The sequence below is a fragment of the Salmo trutta genome, unplaced genomic scaffold (genome assembly GCF_901001165.1).
Source record: "Salmo trutta unplaced genomic scaffold, fSalTru1.1, whole genome shotgun sequence".
In the NCBI taxonomy this organism is placed as follows: domain Eukaryota; kingdom Metazoa; phylum Chordata; class Actinopteri; order Salmoniformes; family Salmonidae; genus Salmo; species Salmo trutta.
The window spans coordinates 46,136-52,495 of record NW_021822871.1 but is presented as its reverse complement, the minus strand read 5'-3'; the positions used below and the strand labels follow the sequence as shown (position 1 = coordinate 52,495).

At 48.7% G+C, this 6,360-nt stretch overlaps 1 long non-coding RNA gene across 1 annotated transcript; it reads left to right on the top strand.

Annotated features, from left to right (window-relative positions):
• The first annotated feature begins 279 nt into the window (after positions 1–279).
• LOC115186216 (uncharacterized) lies at positions 280–2,820 on the top strand. The gene is made up of 2 exons (XR_003875649.1): positions 280–424; positions 1,294–2,820. It is a non-coding gene; the product is annotated as an uncharacterized LOC115186216 (long non-coding RNA).
• The last annotated feature ends 3,540 nt before the right edge of the window (positions 2,821–6,360 follow it).

Sequence of the window (6,360 nt, the reverse complement as noted above, 5' to 3'; positions counted from 1 at the left end):
TGGGGTATTGTGATGTCATTATGGGGTATTGTGATGTCATTATGGGGTATTGTGATGTCATTATGGGGTATTGTGATGTCATTATGGGGTATTGTGATGTCATTATAGGGTATTGTGATGTCATTATAGGGTATTGTGTGTGTATATTTGATGAGTAATAAAAACAATTTAACAAAAATAAAAAAAAGCTGTAACGTAACAAAATGTGGAGAAAAAAGTCAAGGGTTCTGAATACTTTCCGAATGCACTGTATATGTTGATTCACTCGTTCCTCATCCCTCCCTCCCTCTTTTTCCCTAAATGACAGGAGGAGGCTATACCAGAGTTGGAGATAGATGTGGATGAGCTGCTGGACATGCCTAGTGATGATGACAGAGGAGCCAGAGTTAAAGATCTCCTGGTAGACTGTTACAAACCTACTGAGGTACGTCAGTCCCACCGCCAGAGGCCCACAATGGAAATAAATGTTTCAATGTTTGTGTTATCCTGAATGATTTGAAATGCATTGTATTCATGGTTGAATTGTGGTTTTTATTTGTCAAATACACTTTTTTTTTTTTTGTCCAGCAACAACCCCTAGTCCATACCACCTAGACAAGGGCTCTCCAGCCCTGTTCCATGGAGAGAGACCCTCCTGTAGGTTTTAACTCCAGCCCTGTTCCATGGAGAGAAACCCTCCTGTAGGTTTTAACTCCTACAGGTTGGTACTAATGGTGTGTTTTGTCCCTCTTCTCTCCCTGTAGGTGGTTGGTACTAATGGCGTGTTTTGTCCCTCTTCTCTCCCTGTAGGTGGTTGGTACTAATGGTGTGTTTTGTCCCTCTTCTCTCCCTGTAGGTGGTTGTTTCTAATGGTGTGTTTTGTCCCTCTTCTCTCCCTGTAGGTGGTTGGTACTAATGGTGTGTTTTGTCCCTCTTCTCTCCCTGTAGGTGGTTGGTACTAATGGTGTGTTTTGTCCCTCTTCTCTCCCTGTAGGTGGTTGGTACTAATGGTGTGTTTTGTCCCTCTTCTCTCCCTGTAGGTGGTTGTTTCTAATGGTGTGTTTTGTCCCTCTTCTCTCCCTGTAGGTGGTTGTTTCTAATGGTGTGTTTTGTCCCTCTTCTCTCCCTGTAGGTGGTTGGTACTAATGGTGTGTTTTGTCCCTCTTCTCTCCCTGTAGGTGGTTGGTACTAATGGTGTGTTTTGTCCCTCTTCTCTCCCTGTAGGTGGTTGTTTCTAATGGCGTGTTTTGTCCCTCTTCTCTCCCTGTAGGTGGTTGGTACTAATGGTGTTTTGTCCCTCTTCTCTCCCTGTAGGACTTTGTGTCAGATCTGCTGGATAAGATACGTGGCATGCAGAAGCTCACCACCCCCCAGAAGAAATAACCTCAACCCTGAGTCACCCCTCCTCCTCACCCCCTGCCTCCTCCTGCCTCCCTCCCTCACTCCAACCTCACCCCACAGAAGAAATAGGAGCTTGGCTTCCTCAGAGATGGAAGAGGGAGGAGAAAAAGAGGAGAGAAGGGGCAGAGGAGTAAGAGAGGTGATTGAAGCAGCCAATCACATCTAAGCAGGGTGTATGATGTCATGTCCTGTGATTTTTATTTTAATGTTTTATTTAGTTTACATTTATTTAGATTACATTTTTTAAAGGTGGTTTTTATTGTTGTTAAATGATCAAGCGATCGGTCATATTTCTCATGTTAATGAGTGAACATAGCATACTATATTGTAGCTGTAAACCAAGCCCAGGATATATTCTGAGTTTTAGTAGCCAAGCCAGGATATATTCTGAGTTTTAGTAGCCAAGCCAGGATATATTCTGAGTTTTAGTAGCCAAGCCAGGATATATTCTGAGTTTTAGTAGCCAAGCCAGGATATATTCTGAGTTTTAGTAGCCAACCCAGGATATATTCTGAGTTTTAGTAGCCAAGCCCAGGATATATTCTGAGTTTTAGTAGCCAAGCCAGGATATATTCTGAGTTTTAGTAGCCAAGCCAGGATATATTCTGGGTTTTAGTAGCCAAGCCCAGGATATATTCTGAGTTTTAGTAGCCAAGCCAGGATATATTCTGGGTTTTAGTAGCCAAGCCCAGGATATATTCTGAGTTTTAGTAGCCAAGCCCAGGATATATTCTGAGTTTTAGTAGCCAAGCCCAGGACTTATTCTGAGTTTTAGAATGAGTCCCAAAATGGCACGTTATTTATTACCTTCTATAGTCCACTACATTTGACCAGGGCTCTGGTCCAAAGTAGTGGACTAGGTTTTAAGGGTGCCATTTGGGGATGGAAGAGGCTCCTATGTATAGTACAGTGTGTGTGTGTGTGTGTGTGTGTGTGTGTGTGTGTGTGTAGTCTAGACCACAGTGAAAACACACACCGGGGGACTTGACAAAGTGACCTTTTTTTCCCTCTCTTTAGTTCTATCTCTTTATCACTGTTTATTGTTCTGTCAGATATTTCATGTTTCATAATGTGCAGGTGTAAGGCCTTTGTCAGTGAGGACTCTTGTAGAGAGATTTCAGGAGACGAGTAAACCAATGAGGGAGGGACGGAGGGGGCACTGGGGAGTGGAAAATGTGTCGATGTGTTCATCCAGATAGCCACACACACACACACACACACACACACACACACACACACACACACACACACACACACACCACACACACACACACACCCAGGGAACAGCAGAAACACAGACCACAGCTGCTGCTCCTTCATACTCTCACACAGATGTGAACACTGGTACACACACACACACATAAACACACACTGGCTCTCTCTCGTCAACACACACGGGAAGGAGGGGGGGGTATAATCATTGAGAGAGGGATAAATGGAGAAAAAGAGGGAGAATCAGAGGTCTTACTCTTCCTGGCTTGGCTGCCTCACAAGGCCTTAGTGTTGCCAATCATGCAGCTCTCTCACTCACCCCATGTCTCTCTTTGGCCCTCACTCCTTCCTCTGTCTCCTTCCCTTTCTACTTCCAGCAATCTACAGATGACTCCATCCCACCCTCCATCTCTCTCTATCTCTCTCTCCTTCCCTCCCTCCATCTCTCTCTATCTCTCTCTCCTTCCCACCCTCCATCTCTCTCTATCTCTCTCTCCTTCCCACCCTCCATCTCTCTCTCCTTCCCTCCCTCCATCTCCCACCCTCCCTCTCTCCTTCCCACCCTCCCTCTCCTTCCCACCCTCCCTCTCCTTCCCACCCTCCCTCCATCCCTCCCTCTCTCCTTCCCACCATCCCTCCCACCCTCCCTCTCTCCCTCCCACCCTCCCTCTCTCCCTCCCCCTCTCCTTCCCACCCTCCCTCTCTCCTTCCCACCCTCCCTCTCTCCTTCCCACCCTCCCTCTCTCCTTCCCACCCTCCCTCTCTCCTTCCCACCCTCCCTCTCTCCTTCCCACCCTCCCTCTCCTTCCCACCCTCCCTCTCTCCTTCCCACCCTCCCTCTCCTTCCCACCCTCCCTCCATCCCTCCCTCTCTCCTTCCCACCATCCCTCCCACCCTCCCTCTCTCCTTCCCACCCTCCCTCTCTCCTTCCCACCCTCCCTCTCTCCTTCCCACCCTCCCTCTCTCCTTCCCACCCTCCCTCTCCTTCCCACCCTCCCTCTCCTTCCCACCCTCCCTCTCTCCCTCCCCCTCTCCTTCCCACCATCCCTCCCACCCTCCCTCTCTCCTTCCCACCCTCCCTCTCTCCTTCCCACCCTCCCTCTCTCCTTCCCACCCTCCCTCTCTCCTTCCCACCCTCCCTCTCCTTCCCACCCTCCCTCTCCTTCCCACCCTCCCTCCATCCCTCCCTCTCTCCTTCCCACCATCCCTCCCACCCTCCCTCTCTCCCTCCCCCTCTTCCTCCCACCCTCCATCCCTCTCTCCCTCCTTCCCTTCCATCTCTCTCTTCCTCCTTCCCTTCATCCAGCTCTATCCTTCTATCCCTCCATCTCTTGTTTAATAACTGACGTTGCCTTAGGTCTATATTGAAGTTACAAACCAAATAAAAGGAGACGTCCATTTTTAACAACAATTTTTAAACAAAAAAAATGATCCTGTTGTTGTTTAGGAAGAGGTCATCTAGAGGTCATCTAGAGGTCAGAGGTCATCTAGAGGTCTTTACGTTCTTTTAGATGTGAATATCTATTCTAGGTCAATTATTACTGTGTGTACTATTATAATACCTGGGGCGCATCCCAAATGGAACCCTGTTCCCTATATAGGGAATAGGGTGCCAGCCCTGGTCTAAAGTAGTGCACTATATAGGGAATAGGGTGCCAGCCCTGGTCTAAAGTAGTGCCCTATATAGGGAATAGGGAGCCAGCCCTGGTCTATAGTAGTGCCCTATATAGGGAATAGGGTGCCAGCCCTGGTCTATAGTAGTGCCCTATATAGGGAATAGGGTGCCAGCCCTGGTCTAAAGTAGTGCCCTATATAGAGAATAGGGTGCCAGCCCTGGTCTAAAGTAGTGCACTATATAGGGAATAGGGTGCCAGCCCTGGTCTAAAGTAGTGCACTATATAGGGAATAGGGTGCCAGCCCTGGTCTAAAGTAGTGCACTATATAGGGAATAGGGTGCCAGCCCTGGTCTAAAGTAGTGCCCTATATAGGGAATAGGGTGCCAGCCCTGGTCTAAAGTAGTGCCCTATATAGGGAATAGGGTGCCAGCCCTGGTCTAAAGTAGTGCCCTATATAGGGAATAGGGTGCCAGTCCTGGTCTAAAGTAGTGCCCTATATAGGGAATAGGGTGCCAGCCCTGGTCTAAAGTAGTGCCCTATATAGGGAATAGGGTGCCAGCCCTGGTCTAAAGTAGTGCCCTATATAGGGAATAGGGTGCCAGCCCTGGTCTAAAGTAGTGCCCTATATAGGGAATAGGGTGCCAGCCCTGGTCTAAAGTAGTGCCCTATATAGGGAATAGGGTGCCAGCCCTGGTCTAAAGTAGTGCCCTATATAGGGAATAGGGTGCCAGCCCTGGTCTAAAGTAGTGCCCTATATAGAGAATAGGGTGCCAGCCCTGGTCTAAAGTAGTGCCCTATATAGGGAATAGGGTGCCAGCCCTGGTCTAAAGTAGTGCCCTATATAGGGAATAGGGTGCCAGCCCTGGTCTAAAGTAGTGCCCTATATAGGGAATAGGGTGCCAGTCCTGGTCTAAAGTAGTGCCCTATATAGGGAATAGGGTGCCAGTCCTGGTCTAAAGTAGTGCACTATATAGGGAATAGGGTGCCAGCCCTGGTCTGTAGTAGTGCCCTATATAGGGAATAGGGTGCCAGCCCTGGTCTAAAGTAGTGCCCTATATAGGGAATAGGGGGCCAGCCCTGGTCTATAGTAGTGCCCTATATAGGGAATAGGGTGCCAGCCCTGGTCTAAAGTAGTGCACTATATAGGGAATAGGGTGCCAGCCCTGGTCTATAGTAGTGCCCTATATAGGGAATAGGGTGCCAGCCCTGGTCTATAGTAGTGCACTATATAGGGAATAGGGTTCCAGTCCTGGTCTAAAGTAGTGCCCTATATAGGGAATAGGGTGCCAGCCCTGGTCTAAAGTAGTGCCCTATATAGGGAATAGGGGGCCAGCCCTGGTCTATAGTAGTGCCCTATATAGGGAATAGGGTGCCAGCCCTGGTCTATAGTAGTGCCCTATATAGGGAATAGGGTGCCAGCCCTGGTCTAAAGTAGTGCCCTATATAGGGAATAGGGTGCCAGCCCTGGTCTAAAGTAGTGCCCTATATAGGGAATAGGGTGCCAGCCCTGGTCTAAAGTAGTGCCCTATATAGAGAATAGGGTGCCAGCCCTGGTCTAAAGTAGTGCCCTATATAGGGAATAGGGTGCCAGCCCTGGTCTAAAGTAGTGCCCTATATAGGGAATAGGGTGCCAGCCCTGGTCTAAAGTAGTGCCCTATATAGGGAATAGGGTGCCAGTCCTGGTCTAAAGTAGTGCCCTATATAGGGAATAGGGTGCCAGTCCTGGTCTAAAGTAGTGCACTATATAGGGAATAGGGTGCCAGCCCTGGTCTGTAGTAGTGCCCTATATAGGGAATAGGGTGCCAGCCCTGGTCTAAAGTAGTGCCCTATATAGGGAATAGGGTGCCAGCCCTGGTCTAAAGTAGTGCCCTATATAGGGAATAGGGTGCCAGCCCTGGTCTAAAGTAGTGCCCTATATAGGGAATAGGGTGCCAGCCCTGGTCTAAAGTAGTGCACTATATAGGGAATAGGGTGCCAGCCCTGGTCTATAGTAGTGCCCTATATAGGGAATAGGGCCCTGGTCTATAGTAGTGCACTATATAGGGAATAGGGTGCCAGCCCTGGTCTATAGTAGTGCCCTATATAGGGAATAGGGCCCTGGTCTATAGTAGTGCACTATATAGGGAATAGGGTGCCAGCCCTGGTCTATAGT